The 20,318-nt window shown below is 38.5% G+C and overlaps 1 protein-coding gene across 2 annotated transcripts in view; it reads left to right on the top strand.

Annotated features, from left to right (window-relative positions):
• VEPH1 (ventricular zone expressed PH domain containing 1) overlaps nucleotides 1-20,318 on the top strand; it is a 238,800-nt gene that overhangs the window by 174,161 nt on the left and 44,321 nt on the right. The window lies entirely within an intron of this gene.

A 20,318-nucleotide genomic window follows, 5' to 3' on the forward strand; every position in this document is an offset into this window, starting at 1 on the left:
AAGCACTTCTAGCACAGGAAGGCTGCTTAGGAAGCCAGACTCTCACCAGGAAGGGAAGGTGCCATGGTTTGAATGTTTGTGTCCCTTCCAAATTCCAAATGTTGGGACATAAGCCCCAACTTCATACTCTGTGGCAGTGTTAAGCAGTGGAGCGTTTGGAAAGTGATTTAAGTCAGGAGGGTAAAACCCTCACGAGCGGGATTAGTGGCTTTGTAGAAAAGCGAGGAGGAACCTCTTGCCCTTCTGCCTTCCACCTGGTAAGGAAGCAGCATTCAAAGCACCGTGTTGGAAACAGACACCAAGCTCTCGCCAAGTACCAGTCCAGCCTGTGCTCTGGTATTGGACCTCCAGAACCACGAGAAATGATTTTTTTTTTTTTTTGGTTTTTGTTATTGTTGTTAAACAGACTAAGATAGAAGGTCTGAACTGAAGATGGAAATTGTAGAAGAAAGATGACCAGAAGACCTAGTAAGGAAGTCAAATCTCCAAGACGTGGTATCTGTAAGGAAAATGGAAGAATCAAGAACAGTCTGGGTGCATCATTTCGCCAAATATGTGTTGACGCTGCTCTGAAAGAAAGCCCACAGAGGAGGCTGGTGGAGGTGGGGAGAAGGCAAAGCCTTTTTTCAGACACTGAAAAAAATGGCCAAGATAAGGAGGGAAGGTTTATTTTGGCTCATGATCTGAGGTTTCAGTCCACGGTCAGTAGGCCCTGCTGCTTCAGGCCAGTGATGGAAGCAGGAAGAGAAAGAAACCTCACCCCAGGCAGCCGGGAGGTAAAGAGAGAGGGAGGGGCTGGGTGCCCAATGTCCCCCCAAGGGCACCTCCCCAGTGACGTAACTTCCTAACATCTACCCAGGGCCACCTCCTGAAGGTTCCACCACCTCCCAAGAGTACCAGAGGCTGGTGACCACGCCTTCAACACAGGAGACTTTGGGTGACATTTCAGATCCAAACTTGAGCACTGGTTTACCCATTTGGGTTGAAATGACACTGTGGGTCTTACAAAGACGACCAAGACTGGAGATGCGGCCTTGAGAGTCATGAGTAACACTTGTTGCCATGCAATAGACTGGGTCGCTCTAGGGGAGCATGTCTATGAATGGAGAATGGCATTGAGCTCTTCCTGGCAGATACTGCCAGCTTCTCTCTTTAAGCCCTTTCCAGACTCAGAGATTCTGGTTACCCGAATTTTGCTTTCAAGAAAGCCAATAGGGGAGTTTTCAAGATGGCGGCCTAGAGGGTGGCTGCATTTCATGTTGCTCCAGGACTCAGGATTCAAAAGAGGAGATATTGAGACACTTGGGATCAACTCAAAGCAGCCGGGTGACTCTCACCCGTTGGGAAGGCGTCCTGGATGGGACGGTGGTCCCAGAACGCAGGAAACTTTGTGAAGTAGAGCTGCCGGCGAGACACCCCTCCCCCCGCTGGAGCAGTGAACTCGGACAACTGGGAGTGCCATAAAGGAGGCCGCTCGGCACAGCGCTGGGACTCGGAGCAACCACTGGGGCTCCGGCGGCTGCCCAGGGGAGGAGTGGCGAGGAGAGCTGTGTGGACTCAGAACACCGGGGCCTGCCCTGAGGAGGAGGAGGAGGAACGTGGCCGCTTGGATTCAGAGTGACTGCACCAGAGCTACAGGCGGTTGCCAGAGGAGAAGCTCCGCGGCGAGCTGTTTGGACTCAGTACGATGCTTCTGAACCCCGGGGCCTGCCCTGAGGATGAGGAGGAGGAAGAGGAGCGCGGCCACTTGGATTCAGAGTGACTACACCAGAGCTACAGGCGGTTGCCAGAGGAGGGGCTGCATGGCGAGCTGTTTGGACTCAGACCACTTCTGAACACCGGGGCTGCCCGGAGGAGGAGGAGGAGGAGGAGGAGTGCGGCAGGTCGTTTGGACTCGCAGTGACTGCATTAGCGCTCCAGGCAGCTGCTCAGAGGAGAAGGCGAGTGGTGAGTTGTTTGGACTTAAAGTGACAGCTCCTGAACACAGGGGGGCTGCTGGAGGAGAAGCGTGGTGGGACGCTTGCTCTTGAGTGGCCGCACCAGAGCTCCAGGCGGTTGCCCAGAGGACCCGTGCAGCGGGTCACGTGGATTCAGAGCCACTCAGAACGACCGCTCCTGAACACCCGGGGGGTTATCTGGAGGAGGAGGAGGAACGGGGAGGGTCACTTCGACTCGGAGTGATTGATTGCCCAGGGCTACGGGTGGTTGGTGGGAGGTGGAGGCATGAAGAGAGTTTCTTGGACTCCTAGTGACCGTACCGGAATACTGGGAGGCTGTCTGGAGGAAGAGGCGTGTGGCGGGTCTCTGGGACTCAGAGCGATTGTACAGGGCCCCAGGTGGCTGCTCAGAGGAGGGGCCGCATAGCCAGGGGATTAGGTGCAGAGCAGGGTCCCAGGATCTAGGAGGCTTCTTGGTGGAAGAGCCGCACAGAAACAGGCTTAGGGCGGAGCGAAGGTTCCAGGCCTGCGGGCAGATTCTCTGAGGAGGGGCAGCCTAAGGAGATTCATCTACGAAGGGTGAGGCTCCCAGGCCCAGGAGGTAGGGCCGGGCCCCTGGGAACTTTGCAGAGGAAGGCAGCCCAGCCCAGGCGGTAGCTGTAAATTGAGGGGAACCTCTAGGAGGGAACTGACCAGCGAGACCTCCCCACCGGGTGAGTCTTCCCTGCCGGGTGAGGTTTCCCCACAAGGACGGTAAAACCAGAGACTCAGGCCCAAACAGGCCTTGCCTCAGCCCGCAGCCTAGGTCCCCTTTGGATGACCATTGGTCAACAAGTGGAGGCACCTCTGCCCACTAGCATGGATTATACCCCACCTGAAGGCCACCACTCCTAGAGAGGCAGCTTCCTTGTGGAGCACTGCATTATCAACTTCCTCCAAGACTTCAGCCTACTGAAGGCTAAGAGGGGATATACTAGAAATCTTCAGGGACAGTATAAGTCAATAGAGGAATTCTGCAATATCTCAGCGGTCCACTGATACCTGAACAATATGAGAAAACAAGGAAAGAAATGCTGCAAACAAATCTAGATGTTACATCAATAAAACCCAATGACAGCATGGCAGAAGAAATGACAGAAAAGGAGTTCAGAATGTACATAATTAAAATGATCAGAGAAGCAAACGATGAGATGAAAGAGAAAATGCAAGCATTGAATGATCGCACCAATCGACAGTTAAAAGAGCAAATACAGGAAGCAAAAGATCATTTCAATAAAGAGTTAGAGATATTGAAAAAAAACCAAACAGAAATCCTTGACATGAAGGAAACAATAAACCAAATTAAGAACTCCATAGAAAGCATATCCAATAGGATAGAACACCTGGAAGACAGAACCTCAGACATTGAAGACAAAATATTTAACCTTGAAAACAAAGTTGAACAAACAGAGAAGATGGTAAGAAATCATGAACAGAATCTACAAGAACTATGAGATATCATGAAAAGGCCAAATTTAAGATTATCGGGATTGAGGAAGGCCTAGAGAAACAAGCCAAAGGAATGAACAATTTATTCAATGAAATAATATCAGAAAATTTCCCAAATCTGAAGAATGAAATGGAAAATCAAGTTCAAGAGGCTTATAGGACTCCAAATACACAAAATTACAACAGACCCACACCAAGGCACATTATAATGAAAATACCTAACATACAAAATAAAGACAGAATTTTAAAGGCTGTGAGAGAAAAGAACCAAATTACATTCAGGGGGAAACCAATACGGATATCAGCAGATTTTTCAATCCAGACCCTAAAAGCTAGAAGGGCCTGGAACAACATTTTTCAAGCCCTGAAAGAAAATGGATGCCAACCAAGAATCTTATACCCAGCAAAACTTACCTTCAAATTTGACGATGAAATAAAATCCTTCCATGATAAACAAAAGCTAAAAGAATTTACAAAAAGAAAGCCAGCATTACAGAACATTCTCAGCAAAATATTCCATGAGGAAGAGATGAAAAACAAAGAAGCAAATCAGCAAAGGGAGGAATTATCCTGAAGGAATTGTCAAATAAAGGAGGAAACAAGTTGTGTCAAACAAATAAATAAATAAAATTTAAAAAATGAACCAAATGACCGGGAAACCAAATCATTTCTCTATAATAACCCTGAATGTTAATGGCCTGAATTCATCAATCAAAAGACATAGACTGGCAGACTGGATTAAAAAGAAAGATCCAACAATATGTTGCCTGCAAGAGACTCACCTCATAGAAAAAGATACCCATAGACTAAAGGTGAAAGGATGGGGAAAAACATACCATGCACATGGACTCAGCAAAAAAGCTGGAGTATCCATCCTCATTTCCGATAATGTGGACTTCAAGCCAAAGTTAGTCAGAAGGGATAAAGAAGGTCATTTCATACTGCTTAAGGGAAGCATAAATCAGCAAGATATAACAATCATAAACATCTATGCCCCAAACAGTGGCTCATCCATGTATGTCAAACAAATCCTTCTCAATTTCAGAAACCAAATAGACCATAACACAATAATACTAGGGGATTTTAACACGCCTCTCTCACCACTGGACAGATCTTCCAGACAAAAATTGAACAAAGAAACCATAGATCTCAATAACACAATCAATAATTTAGACTTAACGGACATTTATAGAATATACCATCCAACCAAGAGCGAATACACTTTCTTCTCAGCAGCACATGGATCCTTCTCTAAAATAGACCATATATTATGCCACAAAGCTAATGTTAGCAAATACAAAAAGATAGAGACACTACCATGTATTCTATCAGATCATAATGGATTGAAGTTAGAAATAAATGAAAGAGTAAAACACAGAAACTATTCCAACATCTGGAGATTAAACAATATGTTATTATATGATGAATGGATAACAGAAGATATTAGGAAGGAAATTAAAAAATTCTTAGAGGTAAATGAGAACAAAGAAACATCATATCAAAATCTCTGGGACACTATGAAAGCAGTACTTAGAGGGAAATTTATTTCATGGAGCGCATTTAATAAAAGAAGTAAAACTCAACAAATAAACGACCTAACACTACAGCTCAAAGCCCTAGAAAAAGAAGAACAGAACAGCACCAAAAGTAGTAGAAGACAGGAAATAGTTAAACTCAGAGCTGAAATCAATGAAATTGAAACAAAAGAAACAATACAAAAAATTGACAAAATAAATAGTTGGTTCTTCGAAAAAATAAACAAAATTGATAAACCTTTAGCCACACTAACAAAGAGAAGACGAGAGAAAACCCAAATCACTAAAATTCGGAATGAACAAGGAAATATTACAACAGACAGGATTGAAATACAAAACATAATTAGAAGCTATTTTGAAAATCTATACTCCAACAAAATAGAAAATTTCGAAGGCATCAACAGATTTCTAGAGACATATGAATTGCCTAAACTGAACGAGGAGGACATAAACAATTTAAATAGACCAATTTCAAGTACTGAAATAGAAGAAGTCATCAAAAGCCTACCAACAAAGAAAAGTCTGGGACCAGATGGGTTCTCAGCCGAGTTCTACAAAACCTTTAAAGAAGAGCTCATTCCAATACTTCTCAAAGTATTCCATGAAATAGAAGAGGAGGGAACCCTCCCAAACTCATTCTATGAAGCCAATATCACCCTGATACCTAAACCAGACAGAGACTCATCAAGGAAAGAAAATTTCAGACCAATATCCTTAAGGAACATCGACGCAAAAATTCTCAACAAAATTTTAGCAAATCGCATACAAAAACATATTAAAAAGATAGTGCACCATGATCAAGTGGGTTTCATCCCAGGGATGCAAGGTTGGTTCAACATCAGGAAATCAATAAACGTAATTCACCATATTAATAGACTTAAAGTCAAGAATCACATGATTATTTCAATAGATGCAGAAAAAGCATTTGATAAAATACAGCACCCCTTCATGCTCAAAACACTAGAAAAAATAGGGATAGTGGGAACATTCCTTAACATTGTAAAGGCCATTTATGCTAAGCCCATGGCCAATATCATTCTAAATGGTGAAAAACTGAAAGCATTCCCCCTAAAAACTGGAACAAGGCAGGGATGCCCTCTTTCACCACTTCTATTCAACATCGTTCTTGAGACTCTGGCCAGAGCAATTAGACAAACCAAAGAAATTAAAGGGATACGAATTGGGAAAGAAGAACTCAAACTATCCCTGTTCGCTGATGACATGATTATATATTTAGAGGAACCTGGAAATTCCACCAGAAAACTCTTAGAACTCATAAGTGAATTCAGTAAAGTAGCAGGTTACAAGATCAATGCCCATAAATCCAACACATTTTTATACATAAGTGATGAATCTTCAGAAAGAGAAATTAGGAAAACTACCCCATTCACAATGGCCTCGAAAAAAATAAAATACTTGGGAATCAATCTCACAAAAGAGGTGAAAGACCTCTACAATGAGAACTATACAACACTAAAGAAAGAAATTAAAGAACACCTTAGAAGATGGAAAGATCTCCCATGTTCTTGGATAGGAAGAATTAATATTGTCAAAATGGCCATACTACCTAAAGTGCTATACAAATTCAATGCAATTCCAATTAAAATCCCAATGACGTACCTTACAGAAATAGAGCAAGCAATTATGAAATTCATCTGGAAGAATAAGAAACTCAGAATAGCTAAAGCAATCCTTAGCAGGAAGAGTGAAACAGGGGGTATTGCAATACCTGATCTTCAACTCTACTACAAAACAATAGTAACAAAAACGGCATGGTATTGGTACCAAAATAGAAAGGTAGATCAGTGGTACAGAATAGAGGACACGGACACAAACCCAAATAAATACAATTTTCTCATACTAGACAAAGGTGCCAAAAATATGTAATGGAGAAAAGATAGCCTCTTCAACAAATGGTGCTGGGAGAATTGGAAATCCATATGCAACAGAATGAAACTAAACCCATATCTCTCACCATGCACGAAACTAAACTCAAAATGGATTAAGGACCTCGGAATCAGACCAGAGACCCTGCAGACTATAGAAGAAAAAGTAGGTCCAAATCTTCACCTTGTTGGTCTAGGATCAGACTTCCTTAACAGGACTCCCATAGCACAAGAAATAAAAGCTAGAATCAACCACTGGGATAGATTCAAACTAAAAAGCTTTCTCTCAGCAAAGGAAACTATCAGCAATGTGAAGAAAGAGCCTACAGAGTGGGAGAATATCTTTGCCAATCATACTTCAGATAGAGCACTAATTTCCAGAATCTATAAAGAACTCAAAAAACTTTACTCCAAGAATTCAAATAATCCAGTCGACAAATGGGCTAAGGAAATGAATAGACACTTCACAGAAGAAGATCTACAAGCAATCAACAAACATATGGAAAAATGTTCAACATCTCTAGTAATAAGAGAAATGCAAATCAAAACCACCCTAAGATTCCATCTCACCCCAATTAGAATGGCGATTATCAAGAATACGAGCAACAACAGGTGTTGGCGAGGATGTGGGGAGAAAGGTACACTCTTACATTGCTGGTGGGGCTGAAAATTAGTGCAGCCACTCTGGAAAGCAGTGTGGAGATTCCTTAGAAAACTTGGAATGGACCCTCCATTTGACCCAGCTATCCCACTCCTTGGCCTATTCCCAAAGGACTTAAAATCAGCATACTACAGAGATACAGCCACATCAATGTTCATAGCTGCTCAATTCACAATAGCCAGACTGTGGAACCAACCTAGATGCCCTTCAATTGATGAGTGAATAAAGAAACTGTGGTATATATATACAATGGAATATTACTCAGCCATAAAGAATGATAAAATTATGGCATTTGCAGGCAAATGGATGAAATTGGAGAATATCATGCTAAGTGAGATAAGCCAATCTCAAAAAGCCAAAGGACGGATGATATCACTAATAAGTGGAGGATGACACATAATGGGGGGGAGGGAAGGGTTAGTGTTAGGGTTAGAGTTAGGGTTAGGGAGGGGGGCAAGTATGGAGGAAGGAAGTACTGTATAGAGGGTAAAGAGGGGTGGGAGGGGTGGGGGGAAGGGAAAAAATAACAGAATGAATCAAACAACATTACTCTATGTAAATGTATGATTACACAAATGGTATGCCTTTATTCCATGTACAAACAGAGAAACAACATGTATCCCATTTGTTTACAATAATAAAAAAAAAAAAAAGAAAAGAAAGCCAATAATAAATAGTGCATGCCTACTGGGAAAGCCAGAGACTCTGGGAGTACACAATCGGGGTCTCTGTCCTTATTTTGTTTTTTCTGTGGTTGATACATAGGTGTGGAATTCCATGGCATTTCAATATATGTGTGTCTTGTGTAATGTTCAAATCAGGGCAAGCATATCTATCTCTTCAAATATTTTTCATTTTGAAAACATTCAAAATCCTTTCTCCAAGTCTTTTTGAAACAAACAGCATATTGCCCCTATCTGTAATCACCTATCTCTGCAGTGGAACACCAGAACTTCTATCTCTAACTATAACTTGGTACCAGTTGACCAGTCTTCCCTTCCCTCTTTCCCCCCATTTTATTATTGAGAAGGGAAACAACCATGCCAATATGAAATAAAAATTAGCAAATTAATTAATCAAAACTGTTATATTGTGAAACAAACTCAATAGCTCTTAAGTGGTGAATAATTGCAACAGGATGTGAACTGGATGTGATTAACCAGATGTTTATTTATAAAGGTCTGTAAGACACCAAAGACACATCCTACTATTGCACTGTGAATTTTCTGGCTTTGGTTTAAGAATTCGACAGTCGGAGTTCAAGATGAAGGAAGTACCACAATGGCATCAGCATAAAGTAACATGGAATTCTTTGCACATTTCATTCAAATTTTCAATTGTTGCATCATTTTCAAAGACAATGCTTCAAATTCTCATAAATTTTTCATTGTGAGCTGCATTTTAACTAGAGGCAACTAATAAATTAGAACTTGGCTGGCTGCTTCAAGTCCTAAGAGATTAAACTAAAAAACTTGGCAAACAGTTTTGTACTTGCTTACAAGTATACTTATTCATACTTTCTCTATTTCATACCAATAAATATTCCTCTAGGGGAAAATTAACTGTAAACCGAATTTTTGAAATATTTGAAGTTTCAACACTTGTTTTATTCATGAGTAATAGAAAAACTTGATATCTGGAATGTACGTTATGTGGCAAACTTATCTGCCCAGGAATTTCTCAATCCAGTTGACTTTCTCCTATCTTTTATGAAGTGTTCTGCACACAAAATTCAAAATAGCTGTAAGGATTGCGCAGTTTGCTTTATTTTCACAGTGTGTGCTGGCCTGTGTGCCCACACTCCTTTTTTGGTAGTGGCGGACATTTGTGCATCTGCTGCTCTGATAGTCAGTCATGTGACTTGCTTCACCTACGGACTGTGAGAGGGTCGTGCACGTTCCATGCAGCTTCCAAAGGCAGCATGCTAGTCTTCCTCCCTCTCTTTCCTACCACAGTGACTAGGGAGGCCAGTGTTGATGCTGGAGTCCAGCGGGCGACACTGCCTGGAATTCTGAGCCTCTTATGGAGGCCTGCTGTTCTGAGAGCCAGCTCCTCTCACCACACACTTTGCATGAGCAAGAAACAGTCTTTGTTTTGTTACATGCTGAAGCTTCGGGGTTAGTTATGGCAGCATGAGTTGATTCATACACATAGCAAAGTAGCTAAGCATGTGGCTCTGAAGCCAGATTACCTGGGCTTGAAATCTGACTCTGCCACCAACCAGTACTGCAGTCTTTGTCTCTGTGCCCCAGTTTTATTATCTGCACTATAGAGACTATATTAGTGCCCTGGTGGCTGCCGCACAGAGCTGCCTTGAGGGCTGAGTGTGTTAACACAGGTAGAGCTCTTAGATAAGTGGCCATACGATTTTGTCTTCCAACAAAGCTATATTTTGATTCCTAGACAGTGCTTTTCTGTCTCTCTCTAAATTACTACAAATTAAAATCTGTCTTAGATACACTAAGATGTTCAGAGTAAAGATAGAGAACCTAAAGAATAGTCTCATAAGTTATTAAACTTTTTAAATTTTATCAGACCATTATCAGAGAACATTCTCCAAGTTTCGAACATGAATTTTCATTATAAAACTCAATCAGAATATCATTTGCAAACTATCAATTTCATGCAGGAATGGAAGTGTGGAAATTCTTATATAATATAATGCTGTAATATTTTTAAGTTACAAAAATATAAGAAAGTTTTAATAATAGTATAATATATAAGTTCAATGGTTCAAATGAAACGTTATCATCCCTAGATACTTAAATAGCATTTGATAAAACCCTAAGCCACTTTAAGTAATCACACATTTTGAATAAAAATTTTATTAATGTCTGTCTCCCTAATTAGACATTTTTCCATGAGAACACATGCATATAATTGTACACCCAACACCAAGAGCATCACCAGGCACATGTGAGGCAATCAGTGGTGTGCTGACTGAATCGAATGAAAGAGTCCAGCTACTAACTATGCTTAGTGGTGAACAAGTGAGAATGTTTCACTTCATACTATATAAAACAAGTCAAATACTTTCTTTAAAACTAACAAAAAAAAGAATAGATATCAAAATCCAAGGGGCAATTTATACATATAGAAAATTATAGATACCTTTGCTATAATTAGGAATTAGAACTCTCTACATTTAACCTATTACAGAGGGTCCTATCCAATGTAGGGAGATAAGAGAAGCAGATAACAACTGTAATGATTGAAAGACAAGAAATTAGGGAGAGAAATACATAAAGGTACAAAGAGAAAGAAATTATTTATGAATAATAAGATTATTTGTATAGAAAAAATCAAGAGAACAATATTTATAATTTGTGAGAAAAATCCTAAAGTTGTTTGATAAAAGATTAATGTCTAAAATCAATAATAATCCTAAATAAATTAATTAATTAAAATAATAATAATAATCCTTACATAAGTAATAACTAATTAGAAAATGCAGTAAAAAGATCCATGTTTCATAGCTATAAAACCTATAGAGGACATAGGATTAAGTATAATATGTGAAACTCTTTAATAAAGAAATTATTAATTTTTTTCATATTTTTATTGGTGCGCTGTAAGTGTACACATGATGGGATTTGTTGTTAAATGTTCATAGATGCACATGATATGTAACTTGGCCAATTTCATTCCCCGGTATTTCCCCTCTCCTTTCCCTCTTCCCTCTCTCTGGTCCCTTTCTTCTGCTCTTCTGACCTCCCTTTGATTGTCCTAAGATCCTATATACCTTCCTTATCTATTTTCTCTCTAGCTTCCACATATGAGAAAAAAAATTATGACACTTGATCTTTCAATTTACATAATGTTCTCAAGTACCATCCAGTTTCCTACAAATTACATAATTTTATTTTTCCTTATGACTGAATAAAACTCCATGGTTTATATCTATATCACGTTTTCCTTATCCAGTCATTCATTAATGGACACCTAAGCAGGTTTCATAGTTTGGTTATTGTAAATTGTGCTGCTATAAACATGGATATGCATGTATCACTGAAGTATTCTGACTTTAATTCTTTAGGATAAATACTGAAAAGTGGTAAAGCTGGGTCATATGGTGGTGCTCTTCCTAGTCTTTTGAGGAGACTCCATACTGATTTCCATAATGGTGGTACTGATTTACAGTCCTGTCAACAGTGTAAAAGTGTTCCTTTTGCTCCACATCATCTCCAGCATTTATTGTTGTTTGTATTCTTGACGGCTGGCTGCCAATCCAACTGGAATGAGATGAAATCTCACTGTAGTTTTGATTTGCATTTCCCTACTTGCTAAAGATGTTGAACTTTTTTGGAGAGGGTGGGTACCAGGGATTGAACTCAGGGGTACTTGACCACTGAGCCACATCCCCAGCCCTATTTGGTATTTTATTTAGAGACAGGGTCTCACTGAGTTGCTCAGCACCTCACTTTTGCTGAGGCTGGCTTTGAACTCTCAGTCCTCCTGCTGAGCCTCCAGAGACTGAGGATTATACTCTGCCCAGCTTGAACATTTTTTTCATACTTGTTTACTATTTTCATTTCTTCTTTTGAGAAGTGTCTGTTTATTTGCCCAGTTATTGGGCATTTGGTTTTGTTTTTTTTTTTTTTTTGTTTTTTTTTTTGGTGTTATTTTGAGTTCCTTAAATGTTCTGCATATTTATCCTCTGTCAGAAAAAAAGTAGATAGCAAAGATTTTCTCCCATTCTATAGATTCTCTCTTCACATTCTTAACTGTTCTCTTTGCTGGGAAAAAGCTTTTTATTTTGATGCATCCCATTTTTTTTTTTTTTTAATTCTTGACATCATCTCCTGAGTTTTAGGGGTCCTATTAGGAAACCTGCACCTGTGTGTTAGAGTATTGCCCCTATGTTTTCTTCAAGGGATCGCACAGTTTCTGGTCTAATTCCTAGGTCTTTGGTCCACTTTGAGTTGACTGTTGTACAGGGTGGAAGACAAGATCTGGTCTCATTCGTCTACAAATGGATAACGTGTTTTCTAAGCACCAATTTAAAAGCTGACTTTCTCCAGTAAGTTTTTGGCACTTTTGTCAAGGATCAGGTGACTATTTGTGTGAGTCTATTTCTGAGTCTTCTATTCTGCACCATTGGTCTATGTGTCTGACTCTATGCCAGTACCACGCACTTTTTATTACTATAATTTGGTCAGCATTGCTTTTTTTAGCTTAGAATTTCTTTGGCTAGTCTGGGTCTTTAATTCTTCCAAATGAATTCTATGACTATTTTTTCTGTGAAGAATGTCACTGGAATTTTGATGGGAATTGCATTGAATATATATATTGATTTTGGTAGGATGGTCATTTTAATAATATTAATTCCACCTGTCCATGAACATAATTTTCTTCTGTATTCGATATCTTTCTTCAGTGTTCTAAGTTTTCATTTTAGAGATCTTTTGCCTCCTTGGCTAGATTTAGTCCTAGGGCTTTTTATTTTCTTTTTCTTTTGAGATTATTGTTGAGAGGGATTGTCTTCATTATCCTTCTCTGCAGATACTAATTGATGCAAAAGCTATCAATTATTATATGTTGCAGGATGCGGTGGCACATGCCTGTAATCCCAGCAGCGCAGGAGGCTGAGGAAGGAGGATCACAAGTTCAAAGCCAACTTCAGCAAAAGCAAGGCGATAAACAACTCAGTGAGACCCTGTCTCTAAATAAAAGACAAAATCGGGTTAGGGATGTGGCTCAGTAGTCAAATGCCCTGAGTTCAATCCCTGGTATCCACCTGCCAAATGATTATATGTTGATCTTGTAACCTGCTACTTTGCAGAATTTGTTCATCAGCTCAAGAAGTCTGCTGGTGGAATTCTTTTGAGCTTTCTAAATATAGGATCATGTCATGATCAAACAAAGATAATCTGACTTCTTCTTTTCCTATTTTTATCCCTTTTATTTTCTTCTTGTGCCTAATTTCTCTGACTAGAGTATCAAGACCTATATTGAATAGGAGTGGTTAGAGTGGACATTCTTATCTTGTTCTGGATTTTAAAGGAAATGCCTTCCGTTTTTCCCCCTTAACCCTGCTGTTGACTTTGGGTTTGTTATATATAGCTGTTACAATGTGAAGCAAGTCCTTTTATCCTTAGTTTCTTCAATTTTTTTTTTATCATGAATGAGTGATGAATTTTGTTGAAGGTTTTCCCTGCATCTATTGACATAATTATATGATTCTTGCCCTTAACTCTATTTGTGCAATGAATTACATTTATTGATTTGTGTATGTTAAACTATTTTTTGCAATCCCAGGGTAACACCAATTTGTTCAATTTGTTCATGATGTTCAATCTTCTTAATATGTTGCTGAATATAATCTGCTCATATTTTATTGAGGATTTTTGCATCTAAAGTCATAAGGGATATTGGTCTGTAGTTCTGTTTCCTTGATTGTCCTTATCTGGTTTGGGTGTCAGGGTGATACTGGCTTCACAGAATGAACTTGAAAGTGTTCCATCCCTTTCCATTCTTGGAATAATTTGAAAAGTACTGGCACTATTTCTTTAATAAAAATCTGGTAGACTTTGACTTACAATCCATCTAGTCCTGAGCTTTCTCTGTTGGAAGACTTTTTATTGGTGCTTCTATCTCATTGCTAGTTATTTGTCTCTTTAGTTCTTCTATGTCATCCTGACTCAATTTGGGCAAGTAATATGTGTCTAAAAGTGCATCATTTCTTCCAAGTTTTCCAATTTATTGGAATAAAAGTTTTCATAATAGTCCCTAAAGAGGCTCCAAATTTCTGTGATGTCTGTGGTAATTTTATTAATTTGGGTCTTCTCTTAAAAGAGAGAAAAGTTTTTGGTTAGTTTGGCTAATGGTTTATTAATCTCTTTTATATTTTCAAAGAACATTTTGTTTCATTGATCCTTTGCATTTTTTATTCTCTTATTTTATTGATTTAAGCTCTGATCTCAATTATTTCCTTCCTTCTACTGGTTTTGGAATTGGTTTGTTCCTGTTTCTTAAGGGCCTTGAGATGTATCATTAAGTTATTTATTTTGGATCTATTTTTTTTTTTAATGTGGGCACTCATAGTTATAAACTTCCCTCTTAAAACTTTCACAGTGACACAGTTTTGTGTATGTTGTATCACTATTCTCATTTGATTTTGAGAATTTTAAAATTTCTCTCCTGAATTCTTCTATCACCCATTCATCATTCAAAAAATATTATTCAATCTCCATGTGCTTATATAGTTTCTGTAGGTTTTTTTGGTGTATATTTCTAATTTAACTAAATTATGATCAAATAAGATGCAAAAAAAAAATTATTTTTTTGTACCTGCTAGGAGTTTGTGACTAGTATGTTTTATTTTGGAGAAGGTTTCATGAGCAGCTGAGAATAAACTATTAACCTATTGCTGTATGAAATATTTTATAGATGTCTGTTATGTCCTCTCAGTTCATGTTTTTTTTAGGTTTGAAGAATCTTTACTGAGTTTATGTCTGGATTACCTATTTATTTGTGAGAGAAGTGTGTGGAAATCACCTATTATTATTCTTCTGGGGTCTATCTGACCCTTTAATTTGAGTAGTGTCTGTTTTATATAACTAGGTGCACCAACATTTGGGGCATAAATATTTACTATTATTATAAATTCTTGTGAGATTATTCCCTTTACTAGTTTAAGTGACCTTCTTTGTCTCTTCTGATTAATTTTCACTTGCAGTCTGATTTTTTGGATATGAGAGTCATAGGTACCCATACTTGTTTTGGGGCCCCATTTGCACTGTGTATCAATTTCCATCCTTTCACTTTCAGCTGTGACTACCTTTGCTATAAGGTGAGTCTCTTGCAAACAACATATAGCTGGGTCTTGTTTTTTAATCCATTCTTCCAGCCTATATCTTTTAATTGGAGAGTTGGGACCATTTATATTCAATGTTATTACAAAAAGGTTTGCTAATTTCTGTCATTTTGGTTTATTTATAATGCTTGCTTTAGCTGTGTTTCTTATTTGCTTAGCTACCCTTTAATCAGATTTGTCCATTTATGAACTCTGGGGTTTATTTTTGACTGTTCTGTGTAGTATTTCTTTAAGCATTTTTGTAGTGTTGGCTTAGTAATCATGAGTTCTTTTAGTTTCTGCTTCAACTCTGAAGCATAGCTTTGCTTTTCACTAGTTGACGGTTATTTACTTTGAATTGAATACATCATTCCAAACCCTCCTGGATTTTACTGTTTGCACTGAAAAATCAGAAGTAATACTGATTGTTTTGTCTCTAAATGTAACCTGATATTTTTCTCTTGAAAAATCCTTGTTCTGTATTTTAAGCATTATATTCATAATAGGTAATTAAGAGATTCTTTTTTGATCTTGTATATTTGACCTTATGAATGCCTACTATAACTGAAGTTCATCTCATTCTCAAGGTTCAGAAATATTTCTGTTATTATTTCCCTGAAGAAGTTATCCATCCCATTAGCCTACATCTCATAACCCTCTTCAATTCCAGTGATTCTTAAATTTTTTCTCTTAATACTGTCCCACAGTTTTTATATATTCTGCACATTTTTACTCATATTCTTTTCCTTAGTAAAATCTGAATGTTCATGGCCAGCCACTTTGTCTTCCAGCTCTGAGATTCTGTCTTCAGCATGATCTACTCTATTAAACTTTCAACTGAAATTTTTATGTGATTTATTATGTCTTTTGTTTCCAAGATTTCTGTTTGGTTCTTTTTTTAGAATTCATTGATTACTTTTTTATTTAGTCTTTTAAATTATTTATCTTATATTTCACCTACTTCAATATCTCTGGAGTCAGTTGCTGGTGAATTATGAACTTTGGGAAGCATCATGTTACCTTGCTTTTTCCTATTTCTTATATTCCTGTGTTGGGTGTTACGTATCTGTTGGGATTCATCATATGTATGGTCCTTTAGGGCACAGCCTTCTCTTGTCACAATGTTCTAGAATGATCTAGATTAAGACTCCTCATAGTTGTGGTACCCATAGCTTTTGTGTTAATTCTGTTTTTGCTATAGGAGTGTATGTCCCTTAGTGCACTGGACATGAGGATCACTCCTAATTATTCCCGCCTGGGGCCTGGCTGTTATTTGGGGTGTCTTATCACTTCCTTTTTTTGTGTTAAAGTATCACTGACATTTAAGTGTCATTAATTTGTACATGGAACAAGGTACACTGTCTGTTGACTGGATTGAGCACAGTAGCAGAATCTTTACCCTGTGAATTTGTAGTGTCTCAGTAGATCCCCATAACTCATGAAAAATGAGAAAACAAATAATAGCAACAACAGAAGCAAGCATTTTATATAGCATTAAAATAAATATCCAGTACATATTATGACATCTACAACACTAATCATCACACACATACACACGTAAACACACACATGAATGGCAGGGTTGACAGTTGCCAAAAATAATAAATAGCCATGAACTAGATCTGTCATTAAAGTAAACTGTAGATGTCTACATGACCTCCACAGTGCTAACAACTGCAAACATTAACAGTGGGAGCAGGAGTTATATAAAACAAATAGTCCTAAAAAGATGTTTTTAAAAAATACATCTAATTACAAATATTAAAAAATGATCAACATTCCTAGCAATCAGAAAAATGCAAATCAAAACTATACTGAGATTTTATCTTACTCTAGTCAGAATGTCAATTACCAAGAATACAAAAAAATAATAAATGCTGGTTAGGATATGGAGAAAAAGGTACACCCATGCATTGTTTATCGAACTGAAAATTAATACAACCACTCTGGAAAGCAGTATGGGGATTCCTCAAAAAACTAGGAATGGAACTACCATATGATGCAGCTATCTCACTCCTCAGTATTTATCTATAAGAACTAAAATTGGCATACTGTAGTGGTAGACCCACATTAGTGTTTATAGCAACACAACTCACAATAACCAAAATATGGAACTAGCCCAGGTGCCCATCAATAAATAAATGGATTAAGTAAATGTGGTATATATACACAGTGGAGATTTGCTAAGCCATAAAGACAAATGAAAGCATGTCATTTGCTGATAAATAGATGGAGCTGAATAACATCATGCTAAGTAAAATAAGCCAGACTCAGGAATTCAAGGGTTTAATTTTTTTCTCTCACATGTAGAAGTTAGAACAATTTAAGGGAGAAAGAGTGAGGTCAGATATAAAGACAATGGGAAAGTCAGGAGATTTGAGAGGGAGGAAGAAGGAATGGGAAAAGGGAGGAAATGGGAAATAAATTTGATGAAATTACACTATGTGCATGTATGACTATAACACAGTGAATTCCATCTTCCATAAAGTACCAATTAAAAATAAATAAGTAAATGAGTGGACAGTAGACCCGAAGAATAGAGAAGGATGAATAGGGGGAAACAAGGGGGGAGGGAATAGGGTAAAAGGAACTGAAATGGATCACATTAAGTTCCATGCATGTATGATCATGTCAAAATGAATTCAACTATTACGTACAACCATAAAGGACTAATAAATAAAAAAATTAAGTACAGTTCATTTAGAGATAATAAAATGTGATAGGTAGAAAAAAGTTTAGAATATTCTAAATGTGAACACATAAAGGAGAAGAGATGTAGCAAGCAATGGCTACAAAGAAGGAGAGAAATAAATTTTAAAAACCAAATTAATGGGAGAAAGATAGAAAAAAGAGAATTTGGCTGTTAGAGGGAGAAGAAAGGAAAGAATGAGCAATAAGAGAATCAAACAAACAAAAACAAAATAAACAAAACAAAATCCCTAACCCCCAATGACAAGAAAATACAACAATCATTCAAAAAATGCTAAAAAATGGGAAAAAAAGAAACAAATAGGTATGTGTGTTTATACCCATGAACAGATTAAAAGAAAACATGAGAGAGAGGGAGAGAAAGAAAAAGAAAGAGGAAAGAAATATTTTTAATGAAATAATTGCCTCCACTGAGGTAGTCAAAACTGTCAGAATGGTCACGTCCTGTGCCCAACTGTCCTTTCCATTTCATCCTGGGCTAGGGAAAGAGAGAGAGACAGAGACAGAGACAGAGACAGAGACAGCGAGAACATGAACACAAGTGTGAAGGAACACAAGGAAGGAGCAGGGGTTGTTGCCCCTTCCTCTTTTTGTGCTGCTGCTGGCTGAAGAACTTTCAACTTCCCTTCTCACCAGTGTAAGGTAAGATGGGATGGACTGTCCTGTCAATGAGAGTTGTATCTGGACAGAAGCAATCAGTGCACTCCCAAGGTGTGGCTGCTGCAGAGTTCTAAGTGGAGAATTCCAGCAAATGGGGTTTAGCTCCAAGTGATCTGTAAGGACTTCATTGGATGGTATCTGCTCTGGAGAGATTAGATCACCTCACCCCTAAGATTCTGCAAGTGCCAATATCTGCTAAGGGATTGGATCTCAAGATTCTCCCAAGACTTCTACTCCTAGGTCAGGGGAGAAAATCCTCCACACATCTCACACACTCCACTGCCCACAAATACAGCCTTTCTAGGCTTAATTCCTGAAAGTAATATATTCCACCCTCCAGTTTTCCTGCCCTCTTCAGTTGGTCACTTGAGTCACTAAACTGCTCTTTGGCTTGGGAGTTAAGCACCAAGAGCACTGTTCTTAGTGACGTGGGTGAAAGAGGAAATTCACTAAAATTCAATAATGGACAGTCGGAATCTCTTGGAGACTCAGAAATTTAGGTGAATTGAACCAAGAACAATAGAGATTACACTGGAGCCAATCTCGTTGTGGCAGTGGCAGTGTAGCTGTTCACCACAGAGGGGAGGGGTAAAACAGAGAGAAAAATGCAGCAGGTGAATGACAGAAAAACCTACAGAACAGAGAAGCAGCCTGAACGTAGCTGATCCAGAGTCTGCACACTGAGCTGGTGTTTGAAAAGTGCTGTGTTTCTCAAGTGGCGAGTGGAGGGCTGAAGCAGAGCCATATTGAGGAGGCCACAGTATGTAGCCTGCTGCTGTGGGAGCGTGGGAGAGCAAACACTGCCAGACTGTCCCAGAGTGCCTGTGAGCGACGGCACAGAGAAGACTGTGCCCAGGGAGATGCTAAACAGCAGTTCATCAATGCAGGTCAAGAGTCTTGAAGGTAGTCATATCCTCTAACACAGTGATTCCAGTTCTAGAATACTGTTCTAAAGAAATAATTTGAAACATGTATAAAATTTAAGACACACACACATGAAATCAGAACTGTGGAATGATTTGTAAATAGCCTACATGTCTAAAAATGAAAGAATAAAATCATTATATATGTCAAATAATACCAAAAACATAAAGTCACGTTTCTGAGAAATGTTTAATAACACGAGACATAATTATGGTAAGCACCACAGTTCAGGATACAAAATCATTTATATAAAGAATATAATTAGGCCAGGCATGGTGGTGAATGTCTGTTACCAGCAACTCAGGAGGCTGGGACAGGATGACCACAAATCCAAGGCCAGCCTAGGCAATTTAGCAAGACCCTTAGCAACTTAGTGAAATCCTATCTCAAAATTTAAAAATTTAATGAAATTTAAGGGCCGAGGATATAGTTCAGTGGTAAAGTACCCCTAGGTTCAATCCCTAGTTCAAAAAGACACACACACCAAAAAGGATATGATTTAGAGGATTCTTCATTAAAACAACCAAAAGAAATGTACAAAAATGTTAACAATTGCTAACTTTGCTTGATGAGATTAGCACTTTCTAAATTTTCCCTAAGTATTTCTTTTTTTTTTGGGGGGGGGGATGGGTGGGTACCGGTATTGAACTCAGGGGCACTCAACCACTGAACCACATCCCCAGCCCTGTTTTGTATTTCATTTAGAGACTGGGTCTCACTGAA

The sequence above is a fragment of the Sciurus vulgaris genome (genome assembly GCF_902686455.1).
Source record: "Sciurus vulgaris genome assembly, chromosome: 10".
NCBI classification, from domain to species: Eukaryota; Metazoa; Chordata; class Mammalia; order Rodentia; family Sciuridae; genus Sciurus; species Sciurus vulgaris.